The sequence below is a fragment of the Camelus dromedarius genome, chromosome 5, assembly GCF_036321535.1.
Source record: "Camelus dromedarius isolate mCamDro1 chromosome 5, mCamDro1.pat, whole genome shotgun sequence".
Classification (NCBI taxonomy): domain Eukaryota; kingdom Metazoa; phylum Chordata; class Mammalia; order Artiodactyla; family Camelidae; genus Camelus; species Camelus dromedarius.
In genome coordinates this window covers 68,370,934-68,395,746 of record NC_087440.1, presented here as the reverse complement: position 1 = coordinate 68,395,746, position 24,813 = coordinate 68,370,934, and the positions used below count along the sequence as shown (strand labels likewise).

The 24,813-nt window shown below is 48.1% G+C and overlaps 1 protein-coding gene and 1 non-coding gene across 2 annotated transcripts in view; one reads left to right on the top strand and one right to left on the bottom strand.

Moving 5' to 3' along the window:
- Positions 1–24,813, top strand: part of LOC105086255 (zinc finger protein DPF3) — a 199,870-nt gene that overhangs the window by 71,813 nt on the left and 103,244 nt on the right. The window lies entirely within an intron of this gene.
- Positions 2,478–2,550, bottom strand: TRNAV-AAC (transfer RNA valine (anticodon AAC)). The gene has a single exon. It is a non-coding gene; the product is annotated as a tRNA-Val (tRNA).

Genomic DNA, 24,813 nt, shown 5'->3' with positions numbered 1-24,813 from the left:
AGGAGGTTCTGCCCGGAGTCCAGGAGAGGCAGACACATGGGACCACAGTTCAGAGAGAAGAGACATCTTTTCCTTAGAAACTAGATATGCTTGGAAAGAACAGTCCTATTTTCCGCACCTTTCTGTTACCAGGACACCCCAAGCTGAGCCTGTGTGTATCGGGCTGCCCCTGCTCCTCGGCTCAGATGTCGGGCTTCATCTCAGTTTCAGAAGCAGCAGGCTTTCTCCTTCCTTCAGTAATGGCCTGTGGAGGCAGGTCCCATGCGGGGCTGGGGCTGCACCTTGAATTTAGAAGTGTGTGTGTGTGTGTGTGTGTGTGTGTGTGTGTGTGTGTGTGTGTGTGTGTGTGTGTGTGTGTGTTCAGGGCTGGTAGGGACTCTCACTTTGCATAGGAGGAAGCTCAGAGAACAAAAGTGACCACTTCTTTGTTGTTTCCCTCCCTTGCTAGCTCGATGCCTCGCAGGTGGCAGAGGTGCAACGCCTGTTTATTGAATAAACCAAGGAAACACAGCTAGTTACGGCAGAGATGAGAATTCAGATATTCTGATTTTTTGGGGGGGGGGTCACAGTCTCTTCCATGACACTGCACAGGGTTCTGTGTGTTTTGTGCCAATTTCCCTGGAAACTGGTTTTGTTGGAGTAGTGAAATGGCATCTCTTTATTAATGGGATGGATTCACTCAGTAGCATCAGATTCAACTATCTTTGAGGGGCTTCCGATATGTCATGCACTAGACTTGGAACTTTCTCATGCCCTGCTACTACTTCCTCTGCTTTCTGCCTCCTTACTGGAAACCACAACAACAACAGCAACAAACAAACAAACAAACAAACAAACAAAACCCCGACATCCCTACTCCTGCCCCAAATACTCTATCAGTTCCAAAGCAAGAAGGTCTTGTACTTAAATAATCACGTGGGGAAAAAAAAATCCTACCCTCAGATAAATGTGAAAGGATACTGGCGTGGGCAGTTTTCAGTGTTATTTAAATTAGGGATTTTGGGGATTGTTGTTGTTTTGTTGTTGGTCTTGTGGGATGGTGTCCAGTGGTCCAGCATTCACGCAATGCCTTGTCTTCACTATCGCTTCTCCGAGGATAGTTATAGGTTGGCATAATGTACCTATTGTTCTGTTCCACAAAGCAGCACTGTCACAGAATGAGGGGGTGGGATGGGGGGATGCAGCGTGGATCAGGAAGGAGGATCTCTGTGAGTGTGTGAGTGTGTGTGTCCTGGACAGCTGTGCTGCATCTTGAATTATTTTTCCTATTCCATTCAGTGGGTCCCTCTCACCTGTGCCCTGTTTCCCCAGTTGTCCATCCCTCATTTTCCTCACCAAGTTCTCATTATACTTTTCCCTCCTGGGCTTATCACTAAATGCCGGCCCAAGTCTGAGGATTTCAGCCATAGAGGCTGAGCTAGGATGTTGAAGGAAGGGTTTTAAATTGTATAAGTGAAGTTATTTGCCTGAGACTGACAGGCTCAAGGGCTCGCAGTATTACTGATGACCTCAGAGGTCATCCAGGCCAACCCCTTTCACTGGACAGCTGAGTTGTTCAGAGCTCTTGCACCACAAAGCCCATGATACTTTCCGGGACACATTGGATAACTCAGGCGTTCATCCACTCATCCAGCGTAAGCTCACTGAGTGCTCGCCGTGGACTAGACGATGGCTATGTCATGATGAGAAAAAAAGGGCACCAATCCTACCCTCTGGGGCTTCCACTCCAGGTGCCCAGGTAGGCAGGTCCAACATCTGCAGGTATTGTGGGGCCCACTTGAGCCTGTGGAATCCAGGGCGGGGTGACGTGCTGGCCTTGTCTCTTGAAGCTGAAAATTAGGACCAGATCTTCATGGCCCATGTGCCAGCCATCACCAGGCAAGACTTTTTTTTTTTTTTTTTTTTTTTAAATAAATGAGAGTGAGATCTCTTAGACTGAGATCTCCCTTGGAGATTTTAATGGTAATACCTGTCTTACATTTCTCCCTCTCTCCCTCCTCCTCCTGTCACCAGACTCTTCTGCACAGGGGCTGGTAGTTACGTGTAGGACTGTTTTGGACTCCAGCCATAAGCAGTGTTTTTGACTCAGCACCACTGGCATCTGAATGGGTTGACTACCTATGTTACCGTGAGCCTACAGGCCATGGCCTTCATGGTTCACCCTGAAAGGGGCGAAGCCAGGGGACACAAGGGCCACTGGGCTGAGGTTCTGTCATCAAGCTTAGAAGGAGAGAAGAGCTTCTCGATCTTTGGAATGAACCTGTCTCAGTTTTGTCACCTAGAACGTTATACTAAAAATTTATGTTCTTTTTTTGGGGGAGAGGAGGTAATTAGGTTTATTTATTTATTTATAATATTAAAAAATTGTTTTGGCTATTTTAGGTCATTTGAATTTCCATATACATTTTTATTTATTTATTTATGAATTTTTTTTCAGGGGAGGAGGTAAGTAGGCTTATTTATTTATTTATTTTTGATGGAGGTACTGGGGATTGAACCCAGGACCTCATACATGTTAAGCATGTGCTCTACCACTGAGCTATACCCTCCCCAACAAATGTATGTTCTTTATTTAACACTCCGCTTTAACTGGGAGTCCTTATTTTACCTGGCGACCTTACAGGGCAGGGTGGATGGAAAGATGGGCAGTGGACAGGGACCCTGTATCCCCACAGGGGTGATTGTGGCAGGATGTGGTTAGTGGAGCGCTGAGGTCCTGAAGGATGATGTGACAGTTCCTCATGAGAAGGGTAGCAAAGACACAGATCAGAAGTCGAGAAATTGAGGATGTCTGCCGTTTGTGGTTTTTGGAGAAATCACCATGGAGGAATTGCACTCACATGAGCCAAGAGAAAAGAATGGTTTTTAGCCTTGCTTTTCACCCAGTTGTATCTGAAGTACATTCTGTAAAAGAAACAAATGTATTCCCTTTGTGTATATTTAAAAAAGAATCCAAATTCTTTCCTCCTGGTGAGTTAAAACAAACCCCCAGAGCTGAAAGTCCATGTACTCAGGGGCAATCAGGTGTCTCAGGCTGCTTGGGGAGGGGGCATGTGCCTTGAGGTGTGTGCTGACGTGAGAGGTCAGGGGCTCAGCACCTTTGCGCCCACTCCCAGGAATTAAGTCTGAACATTGATTTCTACATGACTCTCAAATGCATAGTGTATGAACACCAGGCATGTCCTTGGAGATCACACCCTGAGACCCAGGAGCTCTCAGAACTGACCAGCAGTGAGGGGCCTCACTTTACAGATGGGGACACCAAAGCCCAGAAGACTTAGTGATGAACTTCACGCCTAAAGCAGCAGGGCAGGATGAGATCCAGGTCCTGACTCCCAGGTTGTATGTGGTTTACCGTGACTGTGTGCTCACCAGTCTTGTCGCCTTTCTCAAATACAAGCATGCTGAGGGCAGAGACCATGTGCCTTGTCAGTTTTGTGGTGTCCCAGGTCCAATGACAGTCCTGCACACCAGCCGATCCCGTTAGCCGCAGGCAAAGAAACGTTTGCTGGCTGGTACCCCCCTACTGCCGTTGATTGGTTTGCTCCTCAGCGAGAATTTATTTTCCATGGCTCATCCGATGCCTGTGATCCCTCCTCTCTGGGACTGAGTCTTCTTGAAGGTGGACGCCTGGCAGGGATGGTGTCCACCACCAACGGTTATTCTCGAGGAAGCTAGTACTTCTTCCCCTTCAGCAGTGGCCCTTCTTTCTGTCCTTGGAGTAGTTAGGTGTGCAGCTCTGTTTTCTCCTACTCCTGGAAGCATTCATTCTCTGGCTGTAAGGAGAGATGAGATGCAGAGCTCTCACATTTTGTGTTTGTGCCTCACCTTTGGGGTGGCTTACCTAGCATGACCAGCCTTGTCTGGGTGCACTGAGTCCAGGTGCTATTTTCCTGATCTGTCTCTACTGGACGTCCCTATGCTGAGCCTAGAGACAGTTGAACCCACCTGGTTATGGGATCACTTGTTAGTAATCCCTGGAAAGATTCTCTTGCTCAGAACTCTGTGACGACTTTACAAAGACAGTGAAGGGGGGAGTGTGATTTACAGGGGAGGGAATGGTGTAGAGCTTCCCATGTGGTTGCCTGAACTGTGCGCCCACGCCCACAGTGAACAGTTCACAGAGTGGTCTGTGCCAATCCCCAAGGTCATGGTGATGCCTTCAGCCAGGTGGCAAAGGAACAGGCCTTGTCTTGGCTCTGAGCCTCATTCCTATAGCTGCTATCTTTCTGTTTTTCCCGTGATTCTTTGAGCCACTTAGTGTCCCTCCATGGCCGCCCTGGACTCCTCATGTCCTTGTTTCAACACCAAGCCTTATGGATACATTTGCGGACATCTGCCTTCAGTGACTTCAGGTCCAGACACCAAAGCACAGTGCCTGCATACCTACTAGCTCTTTCTGTCTCTGTGGCTGCTGCCCAGATCTGAGCAGATGCTAAGGATTGAGGAGGCTACTGCCTCGGGCCAGTTTTTCATGTGATGTAGCCACCGGTGAATGCCAGGAATGGTTTCTTCTTGTGATGCAGTATTGGTGGGATGACGTTAACCACCCTGGCTTGGGAGGGGGAGAATAACTGTGGGGTGAGTGCCACTCAGAGAGTTGTCCCCCAGTATTCCAAAGACCAAAGCCACATGGAAGTAAGCCTGTGGTTATTTCCTTTCCTGTATTATCAAGTGGTCCCTGACCGCAGTTTCCTGAGGGTATTAGCCTTCATGGTGTGCCTATTTGTATGTAGGCTCAGTTTGCAAATATGTAACCACTTGCCTGTTTTCCCATCCCCTTATCCATCCATTAATTCATCCACTATTTTTGCTTAATTGTGATGTTTGCTTTATTACAGTACTTTGAGACCAAACTCACAGTATCTCTGAGGTATGCCTATATGGCCAGGAGTTCTGCATGACATATTTACACAAACCTCTACAAAACCTGTTAGCCACATTATTATTATTATTATTCAGAGGTATAGTTTTTAAATCATCTAGATTAATAGTTTAATGATTTTTTTCATTATGATATTCATCTGTGAAATGTAAAACTCAAGTGACTGACATCCGTCTGTTGGTTTTAACTGATCTATCCATCATCCATCCACCCATCCATCCACCCAGCCATCTAGTAAGGGATGGTAAATTTATGTACTTAAAAGGACAAGGCAGGTGAAGTAAATTAGGAAAATGGGCTTGGCAAAGACAGCACGGAGTGTTGGGGATTGGTGTGAGCTGGAGAGTGCAGTTTTTGGAGCTTCCATTTACAATATTCCCTGACTCTGCTTCCTCTCAGGTTTGATGTGTGGCACCTGATGGTCACAGTGAACTATCTTTATCTCAAAAGCATTTGGGTAGGAGCAGCCTAGAGGTGTTTGGATGGGTCCCCTGGTCTCTTCTTCTGCCTTGGGTAGAGTCTATTGGTAAAATCCGAACTCTGGAGTGTGCATCAGTCAGGGCTTTTTAATGTTGCAGATGGCAAGAAACTCAAACTGCTTAAGCACAGAGAGGAATGTTCAGGCTCAAGTAACTCAAAGTTCAGAACATCTGCTTCACTGGGGTGGGTCTTGGGGCTCAACAAGTTCATCTGGTTTCCCTCTACCTCCCCTTTCTGTCTCAATTCCACTTTTCTCTACATTGGCCTCCTTTGCAGAGAGGCCTGCTTCACGGGGGCCTCCCAGCAGCTTCAGATACACATTTTTATTAGCTATTCCATAGCAAGAGAAAGAAAGTGCCTCTTTCCAACAGAAATTCCAGGACTGACCCGGAATTTGACTACCCTGGACCACATACTCATTCACCTTTGGAGCAGTCACTAAGGCCTGGGGAGGTGCTTTTCTCATTGACCAGGGCTGGGTCACAAGCCTGTCTCTAAAGCTGAGAGGTAGATGGGTTTGATTTTACTCAACTGATGGTGGGGGAGAGCTGGTTCCCTGGAAGAAAACAGAGGTGTTACTGGAAGGAATGGCAGCTCGGCAGGCGGACCACCCCTGTCCGTCACAGGGAGGGTGGGTTGTTGCATGAACTGGGCTCTTCCTGGGAGCAGCACCCAGGACCCTGAGTGGGACCAGAGCTGCCCACCCTTTCAGCCCTACCCCTGGGTTGAGCAGTGGCCACCCTTGACCTCTGTCGAGCCCTCGTCAGGCACAGGATGAGGACAGCACAGCTCTCAGTGGGCGGAGGCTGTCTTCCTCTGCCTCCTACACGCTCCCAGGATGCTCAGGTCTCAGGAAACCTGATTCTTACCCCAGAACTTTCAAAGGTTTTGGAGTTTGGGTAGAGGGCAGTAACCCAAGAGGGTCCCAAAGTGCTCGGAGCACTCTTTGAACTTCCAACCTGGTCCTGCCATTGTAGGATGAATGGCCAAGCTCCTTTCAGCAGTGCCTGACTTGGGCTCAACACTTGGCTACACTGATCCCATGACTTGGCGCAAGGCAGGAACTGAGGCCGTTGGAAGAGCCATACTTGGAATTTGGAGCCTCTGACTTTCCACCCTGGGCAGAAGCTGCTGGAAGGGGAGAGGGGCCAGGCTGTATCCTCAGCTGCACTGAGGTGTGGCCTAGTGGGAACCCAGAGTTCTCCACTGGGACTTTGGTCCCAGAGAGCAAATCAGGCAGGTGTCAGGTCTGACCTTAGTCACGTGCAATCCTCAGTGCCAGAAATACCACCTCTCTTTGGATTGAGCAACAGTTTTCTCCTTGCCTTCAAGGATAGTTTTAACTGTTTCCTACTTTGGTTGCTTTTGTTTGTTTGTTTTGTCTGTTTTTGTTTCTGTTTTTTTTTTTTTTTGGTTGTTGAAAATGTGACTGCCAGAGAGCAGAATATTAAAAGGAAGATAGAAGAAGGGTAAATGGAGCTCCTAAAAGGACCTATTTAGAAAAGCACTTGAAACTATCAAGAAGTGAAACTCTGCTTATTAAGAAGTAGGATTAGTGATGGCGGAGAGCACCCAGGAGACTTCACACCCTGTGTCCTGCTGCAACAACCCGGTGAGGCTAATGGGGAACGGTCACTTTCTTTTTAATATCTGTTTTACAGAGGTAGAAATGATAATTAAGAGGGTTGGGAAGGGCTTGCAGTTATTGGAAGAGTTGAGTCTACAACCCAGATCTCTAAACAGCTAGCCTAGTTTTTAAATCACCGTACCTTACGTCGTAAGTTCATGTGAAACTTTCTTTTTAGCTTGACTAAAGTTGGTGAAAAAGAATGTTGATGGAGAAGAATAGAAAAAAATGAGTCTTTTTATTAGGTGTCTAGTAACCCAATCTGAAAACATTCCTCAAACCAAAGTACCACAATAGAATTTTGTGATCCAACATAGTTTCAACTTTCCAGCATGCCATTCATTCATTCACAGTTTTATTGATTCATTGATTCAATACTTTATTTGTGAAACAGTTACTGTGTAACTATTACATGCCAGGCTTATATTGGTTATTGAGGACATAAAGATGAAAAAGACACTGGTTCCTATTAGTTTTGCTGCTCACCAATGTGCCCCAAATCTTCCAAAAGCAACCATTTATTTTGCTTACTATTCTGTGGCTTGGCAGTTTGATCTGGGCTCAGCTGGGTGGTTCTTCTGATCTTGGCTGGGCTCACTTCTGTGTCTGTGGTCATCTGCGGGGGAGCTGTGGGCTGACTGGTCTAGAATACCCTCTGCCAGAATGGCTTCTCTCTGCTGCGTGTCTGTCTTCACCCTCCAGCAGGCTAGCCCACACTTGGTCACATGCCAAGCAACGAGGCAGGGTTCCAGAGAGCAGAGTGGAAGGCCTCTTGAGGCCTGGGCTTGGAACTGGCACAACCTCACTTCTGCTGGATTCTACTGGCCAAAGCGAGTGTATCCTAGAGGACTACTCAGCTGCAGGAGGGCGGTCTTGCTTATTCTCCTATCCATGTGCGGTGCTTAGTCTTATTTCCTACGGGCCTTGCTTCCCGTGTCACTTCTCCACACTTCACCTTGCCCTGTCGGGAAGACCTGCCCTCTCTCCTTTTTCATTTTCCTCTAATTCTACCTACTGTTCAGATTCCACGTTTATAAGACCTTCTGGGGATGTTTCCAGACTTAACTAACCTCTTAGGCGTTTTTATCAGAAAAAATACTTTTTGTGGATTGCATTTACCACTCACAGGGTATTTGAGTTAGGAGCTGAAGATGCAAAAAATATCCCTGCCCAAAAGAGGTCTATTTTCTAGGAAAATGAAAGTAATAAGCAAAACCTGTACCTCTTAGAACTGTTGTAAGGATTAAATGAATTAATATGCATACATTGCCTAGATAGTGTCTGAGAGATAGTAAGGGCCCCATAAATCCAACATACCAAGGTTTTTTTTTTTTTTTTTTTTTTTTTTTTTGTGAAATTTAACTACGCAACAGTCCTAAGAGGCAAATTTTCCTGTCTCCTTTACAGATGAGGAAAGGGGTGCTCAGACAAGTTACACAATTTTCCTCAAGTCACATAGCTAGTTAGCAGGAGATCTGAGATTCAAATTCTAAAACTTTTTAAAACACCTGAGATGCCTTCATGATGAAATCAAATGACTCATGATGATGTTGTAAAGATAAAGTCCTTGTTCCTTTGGTCTCTGCTTCAGTTTGCCCATCTACACAATGGGAAGGTAGAAAGATTCCTGATGAGAATGTTGACCGTAACCTGTAGCCCAAATCAGTCACAGTACAATTAGAAATCACATGCAGTTATTTGTAAGAGGAAGACACGTGGAGGGATGGAGCACGAGTTTGTGGAAGAGAAGAGCGCTTGGGCCTCACACTTGTCTTCTTTTTGCAGAAAATAAGCTGAGATCCCCGTTTCTGGACTATGTCCCGGCTGGGAAATTCTGAGCATAAATCTAGGTCTTTGGGAGTCTCTGCCGGGGCACCTCTGACCTCACAGGGTCAGTCTGCATTGGGCCGAGTGGCCCCGCTGCTTCCTGGGGCCTGACGGGGCCTGCTGGTATTTGCAGACAGTCAAGTAGTTCATGTCAACCTGGCTTATTTAGTGACTGAGCCTGATAAAAGCAAAGTGACTGGCTAATGGGACTAGTGGGCAGCTCATTAGTTGTGAGCCTGGTGTAGAGAGAAGGGTGTGTTTTATTCTTTATTCTTTATGACGTAAGTGGAAAGTTAGTACATACTTCTAGTTGAGGAAATAGAAGCTTATATAGATGCTGAATGGTGGAGCCAGAGCTGGTGCCCAAAGTCCATGCTCTTAGGCACCGTACACCTTACACTTTAACTAGATTTTTGCCTCAAAATAAACAATCTTCAATATTCTTTTTATTTATTATTTTATTTTATTTCTTTACTTTTTAGTTGAGGTATAGTTAATGTATGCTATTATGTAAGTTTCAAATGTACACCTTCAATATTCTCAAGTATAAGGTAGAACCTTACCTCTTACAATCTCTCACCATTGCTGTAACAGTTCTCCAGTGCCCTTTGTAACAGAATCTACCTTTGGCAGAGAGAGTAGAGGCCCCTCAAAGATGTCCACACCCTCATCCCTGGAACTTGTGAATATGGGGAAAGGGATTTGGCAGATGTGATTTAATTAAGGGCTTTGAGGTGGGGAGATTATCCTGGATGTATGTGGGTGGGGTCCTTATAGAGAGAGGCAGGAGGATCAGAGTTAGAGATGGTGATGTGACAATGGAAGCAGAAATCGTCCTGATGCAATAGAGGAAGGAGCCACAAACCAAGGAATGTGGACAGCCTCCAGAAAGTGAGAAGGCAAGGAGATGGATCTTCCCCTAGAGCCTGCAGAGGGAACGCAGCCTTGCTGACGCCTCGATTTTAACCCTATGTGGCTCATTTTGGGCTTCTGACCTCCAGAACTGTCAGTTATAAATTAGTATTGTTTTAAGGCACTGAGTTTGTGGTCATCTGTTACAGCAGCAATAGGAAACCAGGACACCAGCTTTCCACATGTCCTGTTGAATATTCCAGAGTTCTAACCTGCTAAAGATTTTTCCTCCTTTGTGACCCAGTGCCCTTTAAGCAAAGGGGATAGATGCCCTGGGAAGATCTGTGCTGTGAGTCAGGTTCCTGCTGGTGAGGATGGTTTGCACTGAGTCATTTGCATACTGACCCTCTTGGCTAGACCAGCTGGCTAGTGGTGGGGATGCAACCTGAGCTAATGGCATTGAGATACTTTATTTTTTCATATATTCTGCTGCTGCTCATTCTTGCGGACAGAGAGGCCAGTGGAACAAACAAACAATGCTGTCTGGGAGTGACCCCAGCTGTCTTTTCTGCCCCTGGTGGTAGCAGCAAGTGGAAGGTGGGATCCCACGTCATAGTAACAACAGCTGATATTTATTGATCACTCTCAGTGGGGTTATCTCCTCTGTTCTCAGTCATCTTATGAGGAGGGTCCTATTATCCCCATTTTACAGGTGAGGAAAGTGAAACTCAGAGAAGTCAGCAGGTCAGTAAAAGAGGAGCTGGGGCTTAAACCTGGCCTCCTAATGCCAGCGCCCAGCCCTTCACTGAAATCCTTTGCTGCCTGTCACATGGCTTGGCATGCATGGGGTGGGCATTCCTTACACGTTTACTGGATAAATGAATGAATGACTGTCACTTAAATGGGCCAGAAGCAGCTTTGTGAACTTCCATCCTAGGGTGGCAGGGTAGACTGAGGGGCTGCCAGAAAACCTAGCTGGACAGCAAGGAATTTACTCCTGCAGGTGCAAAGGCAGCATGGAGCTGGCTATCTCACTTAGCATCTTGTACCTGGACTTGTGGGCAGGCCCAACTAAATACTTGTTGAGTTTGCTGATGTCTTCTCTCCAACAGAGCTCCAGGCACCCAGCAGGTGGTGGGGATGGTGATCTCTCAAGGTCTTCCTTCTCCTGGGGCTCCCCTCACCCCATCTTTCCAGGCTCCAAATGGCCCAGTGAGAGTGGGAGTTGCGTGTGGGCTTTTAATTTCTTTCCTTCTCCCTGAACGTGGATGAGAGATGGGGGAGAGTGATGATGGAGTTACACTCAGTGTGAAGCTGCAGGGGAGCCCATACGGCCTTTGCCCCCTTAGAAATTACCCACGTCCCTAATAGACTGGCAGCTTGCGTGGATGCTTCCTCCTTTTTGCTTTCTTTTATGTCTTGCTTTTGTGAGAGAGAAGAGAATTTACCACCGACGAGCCTCATTCCAGATAATGAATGGAAAGCAAGTGACCCCAGCTGCCTCTCCCTCTCCCGCCATCCCCAGGAATGTCTTGTCAGCCACAGTGGTCTCTGCCCAGCCGGCTCATATGGGGTGATGCTGCTTCCTTAAATTGCCTCTGTCTGACAGTTTTGGTTTCCTTCTTCTCCAAATCTCCCTCAAGCCATGACTTCATTTACAGCACTGGTCAGAGCAAGGCAATTCTATTGATTTTCCTTCCTTTTTTGTTCTCAGTTTCTCCGTATATGAATTGGGTTGAATCATGTTTGCCATTCTCCTGTCCTAGGGGAGGTTAACTTTTTGGTGTTTAAAGGAAAGGGTAGAGAGTGTTTTTGATTGGAATGAGAATATTCAAATTTCGGTAGTGCACAGATATAAAACCCAGTTTTGTGTGTTCCAACATTTTTTTTTTAAAAGAACATTTTCTGTTCTGGATGTTTTCCAAACAGTCTGTAAAATACTGTGGGGGCCATTCACCTAGAGATGTCACATCAATGATTTAAGATGTGGAGGGACTGGGGGAGAGGAGGTTCAGGACAGCCCTGGAGATTTGGGCCCCATCTCAAGCTGGGTCACTGGAAATGGCCTCTGTTAATTGGAGCTTGTCCTGTCAGGACATATCAGACAGGGCCACCGCGACACCTGAGCTGTTGGGGGTGGAGTGGTCTATTGGAGCAGGTGTCACTGCTGCTGGGTCCTGGGGGTGCTTTGTTACTCTGGGGAACGAGCCGGCCAGCGGTCATGTGGACTGAAGTCAGGAGGCTGTGCTAAGCTGGTTTCTCCAGGAGCCCAGAAGCCAGGACCGAAGTGTGGACTATTTTGGGCTGTGTGGTGGTGGCAGAGCTGGCGTGTGTGTGTGTATGTGTCCTCAGGACTGTGTCCTCCAGAAATCACTCCCGAACTAAAAATGTGGTTTTTTTTTTTTTTTTGCCACTGCCTTCCAAAAAAGAAAAAGAAAAGTCTTTAGTCCTTGAATTGTGTTAAGGGGGATTATACATTTTGGCTGCAGGGAGGAGGTGAGGAAGCATAGTCTGGCTCCAGATCCCTCAGCAGGAAGCCTTCCTCCCTTTTTGTTGCCACCTGGTCCCTCCGCCTGCTCCTTCAGTTTCCTCATGACTGTCCCGGGCATAGGCATGGAGGCTCTGAGCCTGTGGGCGTGTTTTGCTCAAACGCTGGTGTGCACCCAAGAACAAGCACACGGCTCCCTGCTGGCTCTGCTGGAAGGAGCCGTGGGGGCATGTTCCAGTCCCTCCTGCTGGTCAGCATTTGCTGTGGCCGAGTGATGCCACGCTCCTTGGACAAAGTGACTCCAGGCAGCATGGAACCCTCTGCTCCCTTCCCTAACCCACACCCCACACCACCCGGCTCCCTTCAGCTCAGTGTCCCTGAGCCTCCTGCCTGGGCTGGTTCGAGTCTGTGGTCCTCCTGCAGAATGAAGGGCTGGGCTGTGAGGCCGCATGGACTAGAGGGAAATTAAAGACTGTCGGCTCGGGCTGACCTATATTCTCACCCCAACTCTACCACTTGGTAGTTTTGTGACTCTGGTTAATTTCCCTGTCCTGTTTGAGCTGCGGTTTCCTCATCTGCTAATATTAGAGTGAGTGTGTGCACATGGCAGCCGAGCTCTGTACCTGCATACCATGGTGGCCCGGCAAATGTGCGGTTCCGATTGCTGAAGCTGGGAAGTTGGTTTTGTTTGAGTTACTAGTGCACCATCTGCAGGGCCCCCCTAAAGCCTGCCTGGGAGGAGCCTGAGTCCAGCAAAGGAAACCCCCGTCCTGGACCCTATAACCTCTGTTTTCATGTTAGTCCCAGGCAGACAGCTTGTTGGGGTCCTGGCAGGTCTGCCCTGGAGCAGCCCGGTCCCCCCAGTATTGCCTTAGTGGTTGCCAAAGGGCAGAGGTTGCCAGGAAAGTCTTCCAGCCAGCAAGTCAACATTTATTTATAGGTCTTGGAGGGAGATGGCCTCTGGGCCATGAGGAAGGGCCTGGCGGAGGCAGCTGCAATGAGCGGGGGCAGGGGACGGAGCAGTGCCTGTGATGGGGGCACTGGCGGAGGCACAGAGGCCAGGCGGAGTTTGTGTGTTGGAGACTCAGGGTTCTAGCAGAAAGCAGCCAGTTCACCCAGAGGGAACGAGGAGTGTTTAATAAGATGGCTATTTATAAAAGTGTGTGCAGGGAAACATACAAGGGGACGGCTCGACACCCTGGGGCAAGGTCAGGGGAGATGGGAAGGTCACTGGGATTGCAGAGGGTAGCTGTGTGGAGATGGCTGCCCCGTAAGAGCTGTGACCTTCAGTAGAAGATGCAGCCCCCCACTCCCCACAATGACCCAGCAAGGAGGTGGCTGGGGGAATAAATACCCTATCTCACTCTCTTCCTTTTCTCTGATCTGTTGGCACCTGCCGCTGGCCCAGGCCACCAGAAGCAGAGGGAAGGGAGCAAGTGGCTGACTGGACAGGCCTCCTAGGGGACTCAGCAGGGAGAGAGAACCCTGAAGGGCCAATGGAGGAGACTCGGAAAGGAAGAGAGACTGGAGACCGAACTCATCCTATATCTCTGTGGTCTCGGGTGAGTGTGTAACCTCTCTGAGCCTCAGTTCCTCCTCTGGAAGATGGGAATGATAAAGATGTCCTGTCTCATTGTGGAGTGCAGTGAAATACTAAGCGCTCAGCTGTGTTCCTGGTGCAGTGTAAAGGCTCCATAAAGAAAGCTCGAACAGATTGGGCATTTGCATGGAAGTGTCCAGCTGAGCGGCCAAGTACTGTGTAAGGCCCGGTGGGCTAACGTTTATCCAGTGTCTATTTATTGAATGCTTCTGTGCCAGGTACCCAGTCTTAGGTGCTAGGAATACAGGGGTGAACAAAACCCACCAGTCTTTCTCCCAGGGAGCTTGCATGTCTAGTGGGGGGAAGACAAGCAGTAAGTAAAGATAGATCAAATAATTTTTGATGGTTGGCAAGGTCCTAAAAAGACCATAACCAGAGCGATAGGTTAAGCATGAATGCTGTGGATCAGAAGTTGTGGGAAGGCCTCTCAGAAGGTGGGGTGAGTGGAGAGAGAAGGGCAGAGCAAACGTCCCGAGCCAGAAGGAGGGTAGTTTTTTGGGGCAGAGAGGCGACTAGGGTAGTGGAACATGGGGCTGAAAATGGCATTTTCCTCTAGGCTGGACAGGAGGACTGGCCCCTGGACATGTGCAGTGACCATTAGCTGTTGGCTGTTTTTACTATCACTTTAGTAAAAATTAATATTTTAGAAAGGGTGGCATAAGTAAGTGGGTAGGTACAATATAAAATGTTCCAATGGACCAGCAACCATCTACTGTCAAGGTGGTATAAGGTGGGGAGTGGTGAAGAGTGTGGACTTTGAGGCAGATGGCCTGTTCACATCCTGACTCAGCGCACTCTCCAGGTGACCTTGGGCTGATGACTTGAGGTGTCTGAGCCCCCATGTCCTCATCTGTATGATGAGAGATAGGGTGAGCATCTCTCTCATGGGGCAGTTGTGAAGATGAACCTGTATCTAAAGCACTTAGAAAGTGCCTGGGAGGGGGAAAGGGGTGGCAGAGCTCAGTGGGAGAATGCATGCTTAGCATGCACGAGGTCCTGTGTTCAATCCCCAGTACCTCCATTAAAAAAAAAAAAAGCAGCTGTAATATCCAACAGCCTGCTTTAAAAAAAAAAAAGCTATCGCTAAGGATCAGGAGCAGATGCAGAGCTGGCTCAAGGGGATGTGACCCGAGGACTCTGCTCTCAAGCTCACAGTCGGGGTTGGGACATGTGTTTAAACAGATCCCAGCCACCCAAGGCAGCACACAATGGTCCCTGAATAAGTGGCCAGACCATTACTCAGGGGAGGCATCATCAGAGGGCTGGCATGGCCACAGGAAAGCTTTAAGGAGGGATGTGAAGACAAAAAAAGTAGTGTTAATACTTAATCTGGTGGCATCAGTCAGGTGAAGACAGAAGTAATCAAATCAGTCCGCCCTGAAGCACTCACTGCTTCTGCTTTCCTGTGCAGCCTCCTACCCCAGGCCTGGCCTCCATTTACCTGTCGTGTCTGTCAATACAGGACAGCCCTCCAGCTCCCCTTGGTCAGGTCCAGGGAGCCCTTACATCTGCTGGAAGGTGTTGAGACTCTTCTCTCAACTTCCCCCAGGCCAGAGAGGCAAGGAAAGGTTAGAGGTCAGAGGACAGGCAGTGGGGAGCTGGGAGGACCAGGTAGAGGGTGGAGGGCAGTGAGGTTGGAATTAACCAGAACCCTGTGTGTCTGGCAAGTGGCAGATTCTTCTGGTAAGATAAGTGGAACCCTCTGCAAGGTAATTATTAGAGAGCATAAATTCCCCAGATAACCTGTCCTCCGGAGAGATATTGATGGCTGTGGGGCAGGCATGTGCTGGAGGCTGCTCCCTCTCCACAATATTGACTCCTGTCCCGAGCCTCCTCCTCCCCCTCCTCTTCCTCCTTTGTTGCCTTTCCTCTAATCAGCTGCCCTGCCCACCCCTCCTCCCCCACAGACCTCGCCTCCGGCTCAGGTTGGCTCTTCTGGACCTTTCTTTTCGCTTCATCTCAGCTGTCTTAATGACTGTGGTCTCAGCAGGATTGGTGGAAGAGGTGCAGCCCCTGTGGGGAGGAGTTTCTAAGAGAAGGAGGCTCTGAGCTTTACTGGGGTCCAGGTCCCCAGAACGAGCACTTACCAAGTGCTATCAAGTCAGTGTCGGGCTTGTGAAGGGCCAGGGCCGTACCTAGTCCTGGGGATTGTAGATCAGGTGCGTAGCACGGGCAGGCAGGTGGTGAGTACCTGTTGGTACATCTCTCTGCTCTTACAGTACTTTCTGAAGCTCTCTTTTCTCTCCAGGGCCTCCTAGGCTTTGACTAATATTCTCTAAATATTTGTTTAGCAAATATAAGAAGAGGCAAAGGGCTGGTTGAGGGGTAACCAGGGAAGCAGGGCCACTGGAGGCAGCCTTGTCCCAAACAATTCAGTTCTGGCCCGAGACCTGCACCCCAACTCTTGACAAACTGGACCTGTCTTTCTTAGAAGCCTGTTTCCTGCCATCACTGACAGTGTTCTGGGTGGGAGGATCTCACAGCTCTCTGACCTCAAACAGCTTATCAATAGGGTGACCTGATTGTTAATCAGCCAAGCAAAGATGCTTTTGAGAGGGAAAGCGGGAGTTATTAACAGTTATGCCAGGACCTCGATGGGAACCCGGACTGTTCCACACAAACCAGGTCCTACTTCTTGAAATTCTCTGCCTGAGATAATGCCGGTCCATAGAAGCCTCTCCAACTTTCTACATCCCTGGTGGTGCTTCAGTATGACTTAGAGGTTGGGCCTGGGTGCTTCCTGGCTGGCCTGCCTTGTCCCTTAATTTGGCTCTGCGCGTATTCCATCACCTGGAATATGTCAGAATGATTCTCTCCATTTGACAGAGAGGTTGAGAGACTTGTCCACCCACAGTGACTAAGTTCCAACTTCGACCTGGAACTGAGGTCGAAGCCTATCAGGGGCCAAGCCCCATCTCTCTGTTCCATGGGATGGAATGTCCTCACCGAAGCAGTCAAGGGCTGGGATGCTTCTGTCAGCCTTGTGCAGATCCTGCTCACTTTCTGGAAAAGAGAGCGATGGATGAGCAAGGCAGGGAGGCACTGGAGGCAGAAGAATCCTTAAATGGAATCTCTGCTGTTCCTGGTTGTTCCTGATGACTTTGTTCGGAGTCCGAGGGACAAGAGGTTTTGACATCTCCTTTTTGACAGAGAGCACCCCAGGGAGGGGCACTGCTCTCAATTTTCCATGGCCTCAGCAGTAGTCTTTAACTCATTGGAAGTAAATGAAGTCTGTGTGACTCGATAGAGCATTGTTTTGCCCATTGGCCGAAAGGGCTTCCTAAATGAAGAAGGGCTTTCCAGGGAGGCTAGATAAAAAATTTCAGTGATGAGTGTTGCTTGCTGTGGTTAATGATAATTACTAAATAGGTAAGGTGAGCTAGTGCTTGTTTTCCTTATTATTAACTGTACTTATGGATTTTTATCAAGTTGTACCCAGCTGGGATAATTGTAAACTATCTGCTTACGCCATGTGGCTCCCGGCCATCTCATTCTATTTTCTTTCATTCTGAAGTTGGGGTCTTTTCACTATTCGAGGCTTGTGCTATAAACCAGGGGTCGGCAAACTTTTTCTGTAAAGATCCAGGAGGTAAATATTTTAGGCTTTGCAGGTCGTGTGGTCTCTGTTGGAAGCACGCTGTTCTACTGCGGTGGCAAGAAAGTGACTCTGGACAATACGTAAACAAATGGGTGGGACTGCCTGCCAATAAAACTTTATTTACAGAAATTCATGGCAGGCCAGATTTGGCCCAGGGACTGTGTGTTTGCAAACGCTGGCTGTAAACGGTGGAGAAATACCTGAACTAGAAACCTGGACACTGAGGATCTGATCTCAGCCCTGCCCCTGTGTGACTGGAGGAAGTCACTTCCCCTCTCTGGCTATTGATTTTCCTTGCAGTACAACCAAGGCATCAGACCTGACAATCTCTAACACTCTGGGATTCTTAAATCTGCCTCTAGTTTATCATATTTTGTCATTTTTCTTTTCCTCCCTTGAGTAGATGCTCAGAACCATAGAGTCCATTGCCACTCGTCTACCTTCGGGATGGATTTGGTTTCTAAACCACATAATAACATTTTGTATGTCTCTGAGGGCATCTTCTCAGGCAGCACTATAACCAACCTACTTCTTGAGTTACTGAGAGGTGATTCTGTGACAAGGAAGTTTATCTCTGGACTGTTTGGCAATTTGGGAAACTGAGGCCCCCAAAAGAGAAATAGCTGAGATTATGCAGCAAATAGGTGACGCTCTTAGAGAAACCAGGTACCTCCTCAAAAAAGAAGTGTTGTCCAAGTCATTCTAGCTCTGGATGCTCAACTTACTGTGAAGGGGCAGTGGTGTCCCTGTGGGAGGCTGGTGGTATAGCGGCCAAGAGCCGGGTTCTAGACCGAAATTGCCTGGGTCTGTATCTTCAGAATGCCACTTAAAACTCTAGGCACATCACTTAAAACCCCCTGTGTCTTGGTTTCCTAATCTGTGAAATAGGAAGAAATAATAGGATGGGGTTGTCATGAGGATGAAATGAGATTATACACATAAAGTGCTTAGAACAGTGCCTGCACACACAGTACGTGCTCAAAACATGGTATCTGCGCCACTGCTGTTTGTATGAGCATTATCATCTTGTCATCCTTCTGTGAATATGTTGAGAATGTCTTGTATACTTTATACTGGACTTATTTTCAACTTTTAGGTTGGAGATGTGGGCTGAGTGCTTTTCTCCTGTCCTAAATGTTAAGTGAGTTTTGATGAGGTGGAAAGACTGGGAGAGGAAGAGGGGGAGCAAGGGGAGAAGACAGTGGGGAAAGGGAGGGAAGGAGGGAAGGAAGGAGGGAAGAAGGGAGACTTGGCAAAATAGGTCCATGAGGAAAGGAGGACCAGGTTCTAAATCCAGTCTTGTTTCCTAATAGTTGTTGGGGTGGGAAGGAAACTAGACTTCCCTTAAGGAGTTTGGAGGTCGGTATCCTTTGTCAGTATCCTGGGAGGTTATGAGGGCAGATTTAGGTATTTCTAGAGTGCACTCATCTTTCAGTTTTGGTCTTGGTTTTTTGCAGGATATTTCTATCTTTTCCACCAGAGGACTTAAATCTGGGGACATGATCAGCCTCTTGGTTAGCCTGGCTTTGTTCTGTCCTTATTAAAAGGTTTATGAGCACGTGCCTCAAAAAACAGCAGGCCTGAGACAGTTTTCCCCGGGGGCTGCCAAGAGAAATTGGGGTGACTCTCAACCTTGTGGCACGTTAAATGAGACTCAGTGCTTCTTTGTTTGGCTTGATGTCCCTTAGAAGGACAGCCTGGATATCATTTGGTCTGCAGGGCGTTTGCTTCTGCAGGCTGATCTTAACCAACTCTGACAGGAGGGCAGAGGCCCCCAAGCGAGGTCAAGACCACAAATCCCATCCCAGCAGGTGCATGATGGGGAGACAGCGCCCTCCAGATGACCTTCAAGTTCCCATTGATTTCCCGTCAAGCAGTGCTTCCCCACCCCCCTGCTGCTCCTGCCCCTGCCACTACCCGTGGGTTCGGGGCTCTGGAAGAGGACATGGATCAGCTCTCTGAGAAAGAACATGCAGAGGAGGTTAATTCAGACAGAGGCCCTTTCAGGGAAGGGGAGTAAGTTACGTTGGGGACCGTCTTCTGGCAACTGCTGGTTTACAATGCCAATATCAGTTCCAGAATGTCCTTTTTTGGGTATAGAAGGGGGTGGCTGATGTCATAAATGGCATCATTTATCCACTTCGTCCCACTTCTCTCCAGGTTTTGGGGCATGTGGGTAGCATTATGGTATCATGAGCAAGATTCAAGTCTGGACGGTAGACTGGGTCCCTAACCCACTGCCATGTGCGTGTTGGGAGGATCAGAAGTGAGAAGGTAGTGGTATGATTCTCATTGCTCGTGCCGGGGGCCTCTCCCTAGCGCTGACCTCCTCACTCTCTGGAATGCCGGCTTCCATACCTTCTAAACTCACTGCTGCAGACCCACCCAGATCTTTCATTTATTTGTCCAGTGTTATGTACTGAGCATTTCTCATGTGCCAAATCCTGTGTTTGGTACAGGGGAATCCAATCATAGACAGATAAACTCGCCCAGAGTTCACAATTTTGTTATGTAGAGATGATCAGCAGGCCAAGAGAAAACAGAAAAACTTTTTGGTAGTAGTAAATACTATTCAAAAATAGAATATGAGATAGTAAGGGATAGAGTAGGGTGGACTGGATTTCTTTGACGAGAAGCCAGTCATGAGAAGATGTGGGAGAAATGTATACCAGGAAGCAGGAATAGCATGTGTAAAGGTCCTGAGGTGAGATGACTTTGGTTAATTAAAGGGACAGAAAGAAGCTGCAGTGAGGATGGAGTGCAGTAAGCAAGGGGTGCAGGCGACAAGATGAAGTAGGAAAAGTGGGCATAGCCAGGTAGTCTGGGGGCCTGTATCCATGGGAAGGAGTTCAGATTATATTCTGATTGCAGTGAAAGCCATTGGAGGGGTTTAAGGAGGAGAATGTTGTGATCTGCTTTCCATTTTAAAAAGATCACTTGGACTGCTACATTGGGAATCGACTACAGAGGATGTGTTCTTCGTGGCTGTGTTTTAAATGCCAGACCAGTATTCCCGTTACTTCGGAGGGCAGCGCTGAGGCTCTTGGATTCCAGCAGCAAAGATGGGATCTGAGGATGTGTTTGTCCAAGAATTGTCTCTAATCCACGATCTGCTTCTCCTGGCAGTCACACTCAGGGGACAGCATACTGGTGCCTAGCACATAGCTGGGGTTTCAGAAAGGATTCAGTCTATGAACCGGGGAAACTAAAAATACTTTCTCAGTCAATGAAGTTTCTGTGATGGCTGTGTGTTCTCTTTCGAGGTATGCTTTACCCTAGATAAAGCAGTCTTTTTTTTTCTTTTTTCTTTTTTTTCACTTTTGAAAGTTGGTTGCATACTACACATTCTTTAGCCTCCAGAGGAGAGATTTATTTTGTCATGTCTGGATGCCATTTGAAAGGCAAACCTTGGATACAAGAAAAGCTACAGTTTTCTTCCTCCCCAGAGCATCCCCCTTTCCTGACACCACCCCCTCATTCTCCCATTATTTACTGGAAGGACTCACACACTGCTTTTCTCCTGCCTGCAGTCTCCTGTCCTTGGCAGCCCCTTGACTTCAACCCCGAGTTGTGTATGTCATCAGAGCACCCTGTGGCAGCTCAGAAATCATGGCCGGGTTCAATATAAATTCCGTCTTGCTTAGGCAGCTTTGCATAATAAGTCCCTGAAAAGTCTTCACCAGAGCAGAGGCCGGAAAAGGGATTTATTGGGTCTTGCAGGTCTGAACATCAGACTGAGTGGCATTTCAAGTCATGATGGGAGTTTTCGGGTTCATATTCTTCATCTGATTTAGCTTTTGCAGGGTGACACTCTTGTCCCCAAGGTGCCTTTCCTGTGATGTTAGGAAGGTCAGGGTTGACTCCAGAGTGACTACTCTAAGGATGTCAGAATCTCATACCATTGCCTTGATCAGGCCTTGTGGATGTTTTGTGAGAAATGAGGACTTCTGTGAGACTCGTCTGCCACAGGTATGTGCTGCCAGGTTAATCTATGCCAGCTGCCTGAAAAAAATTTTACCCCAGGAGCAAAACAAGCTGAGTTCAAGTCCATGAACCGAGCTTTCCTGCTCTGCTGTTAAAACATGGCAGAAGAGCACCACAGGGCTCTCTCATTCTTGCCCTTGCCTCAGAGGTTGAGGGAGCTATCCTTCAATCAGTGGGTCTCATGTTTCTCACAATCACTGGGGGAACCTGTCAGAAATCCAGATGTGTGGATCACATGCAAACCTCCAGAATCAGAATTTCACGTTGGCACCCCACCCTCCCCACCCACATTGATTCTGACACAATCTGAAGTTTGAGAGCCACTGCCTTAGTTCGTTCTCCTGGAAGGTGGGGTTATGGCATCTTTGACAAGCACAAAAGGGGTGTTTCCTGCATCAGCCAAAGAGGGAAAAGTCTTTCTGGGGTGGTCTGATGATAGCAGCACAGTATTCAATGAGCTTCTTACAACGCTCAGAGAAGAGGAGTGTTAGTTCTGCATCTTGGTGTGAATCCTATAGATGGACAAATACATTCTCAAGAGCGGAAGCAACCTTTTTTAAGATGGTGGGGAGAATTCAGTAGGATCTGAACATACAGGATACCTGTTTTCAGATGCCTCATCTTGTACTCTGGAGAAGCCACATTACTTCAGGCTCACCTCATTTTCATCTGGAGAAAGAGTGTCCCAGCATCTCTCACCTTGAAGCTTCCCCGAGTTTGCTAAGGATGGCGGGACATTTCAATCAAGCAATCTGTATTTACCACACGCTTTTGCATTCCCAGCACTGTGCTTGGTGGGGCAGCACAGAAGTGTATAACTCTTAGTCCCTGTCTTCAAGGTACTTATCATCTAGCTGGGTGGGGTGAGAGAAGGAGGGTGGGAGAGACTGGCCAAACATGAGTGAGACAAGTAGGGAGCTCGGAGAGGCAGAGCGCAAGCACTGTTGGCAGGAATAACTGGGGGAGCTTCCTGGAAGAGGCAGGACTTCAGCCAGCCCTTGAGCAGTGTTAGGTCAGCCAGGCCAAGGACAGGAGGCGAGAATTCCAGGTAGGAGGGAGGACCTGAGTAAAGTATTTTGTTGGAGTCCAGGGTAGGGCTGCGTGCTTCATAAATTCAGGAAGGTCAGATGAGGATTCATTCATTCGTTCATTTTATCATTCATTCATCATTCAGCCCAACACAGCAAGCTCTCTGCTGGGCTTGGGGACAGCAGAAAACAAGCCCAATATGGTCTCTGCACTTGGGGCAGGCTTCCGACTGCTGAGGTTGTCAAGCAACATCTACTCTCCTCTCTTTGATGCCTGAGATTTGGCCTCACCACCCCACTGCCTAATGTCTTGGGGCAGAGGTTTGTGTGGGCACTTGACAGCCTCACAGACACTGCAGTAGTGAGTGTTGTGAGTCACACGGAAGAGATAAGCCTGCTCAGGCAGAGGGTCATGTCGCAAAGTGGCAGAAAATGGAGGTCTTTGTGGGTAGGAGAAATGAACCACCATTAATATGGACATTTACCTCCGTGCACCAGTGGTTCTGTCATTTCCTTCTCTCTCAGACCTGAAGTAGGAGCTATGTTACCTGTATTGTGGGAAGTAGATTTTAGGCTCAGGGAGGGTAAGTGACTTGCCCCAGGCTTGTGTAGACAGTAAACAGTGGAGCTGGACTTAGAGTTGCCAGATTCTAAGCCTCTGTTCTACCCCAATATCAAGGCTCTCCAATTCCAAATTGGAGGAATTTGGGCACCGATGGGAGCCATCCTGGCTTCTGTGCTGAGGAGTGCCAGACTGAAAGCTGGGTTCAAGGGAGGTTTCTTTCTGGCAGCTGGACAGAAGTAGAGCTACAGCGATTGCAGTCCGCAGAGACTGTAGTAACTAGGGGCTGGGGGATGGACTGTAGTAACTAGGGGCTGGGGGACGCGGGCTCGATGACAGTGCCTGCAAATGTTCTCTCAGATCTTTTTTAAAGTTGCAAGTAGATAGTCATGCAGTCTAAATCACCGACAGTATGTGCAACAGACTCAGAAGACTGTGCACACACATGCAGCATAGGCCTCACTGCTCTAATATAAACACCTACCACAGATGAGTGGTGTATGAGCTGTTGAGAGCAATTCAGCAAGGACTTATTGGGCACCTGCTATGTGCTGGGTTCTGTGCTAGATGCTGCGAGTGAATTGGTTAAAAGTCCAGGTGTGCAGAGCCGCTGGGTTACAGTGCTCCAGGAAGTACCATTCACACTGAAGTTTTTATGAATGGTGCCTCCTGGTGTGGCTTAGTGCAAAATCTGAGTGGCTGTGTGCCGGGGCCCTGCAGCTGTGGTTCCTGCCCTCGTGGAGTTTAGAGTCTAGTGGGGAAGACAAATATTAAACATTGCATTGAGTTGAAAGTGACATTATTAATATTATTATTATTGTTTTTGTTGGAAGAGGACAGAGTGAGGGAGGAAGGGGATGGACTCTCTCTTACCCATCCTCTACAGCTCTTCCTATTTTAAGTATCAGAAACACTGTCTTAGCTGGAGCTGCTCTAATAAAATAACCACAGACTGGGTGGCTTAAACAGCAGACATTCATTTCTCACAATTCTGGAGGCTGGGAAGTCTGTGATCAGGGTGCAAGCATGGTCTAGGCGAGGTCTGGTAAGGGTCCTTCCTCTTCTGGGATTGCAGACAGCTGCCTCCTTGCTATGTCCTCACATGGCACAAAGAGAGAGAGAGAGAGAGGTGGGGGGAGGGAGGGAACTTTCTTGTGCCTTTTCTTATAAGGACACTAATCTCATCATGGGTGCTGTACCTTCATGACCTAATTACCTCCCAAAGACCCCATTACCAAGTGCCGTCACATTGGGCTGAAGGGAGGGGGTGTTTAGGGCTTCAACATAGGGATTCTGGGGGTGGGGGACACAGTTCAGTCCATAGCAAACACTAAACTTGGTTTTCTTTCAAGGGCAGCTTTAGGAACTGTGTAACTACAAGGTAAATGAAGAGATTCCCCCTCTTTGCCAAATATTGCCCCCTGCTTGCAAGTTATTATAAAACGTGGCACAAATGGGAGAGGGCTCTCCACACCACAGTTAGAGTTAGACATGTTTAAATGCAAACAGGAGGACGTTAGCATATTGGTGGAGATGAGTCTTAAGGTGTGTGCACGCGGGCAGTTGTGGCAGTGTGGGCAGACAGCAGGGAAGCCCCATGCCCACCCAGGAGAGGGGCTGATGAGGGGAAGAAGGGGCCAGAAATTCCGCCACAGACCAGGGCTGCTCTATCTATGCTCATCTCTGTTTATGTGCACAAAAAGCAGTGATCGGCCAAAGTCCTGTTTTTACAGCCAGAAGGGACCTGTGGCCACGTGGTGGGAAAGGAGAGAAGGGGATAGCTCCCCAAGACATGAAAGAATTCAGTGCCAGCTGGGATAAAGGGAGGGGAAGGGTCAAGGACAGCGTGCTAGGGAGATGCAGAGTGGTGTTCCCTCAGGTC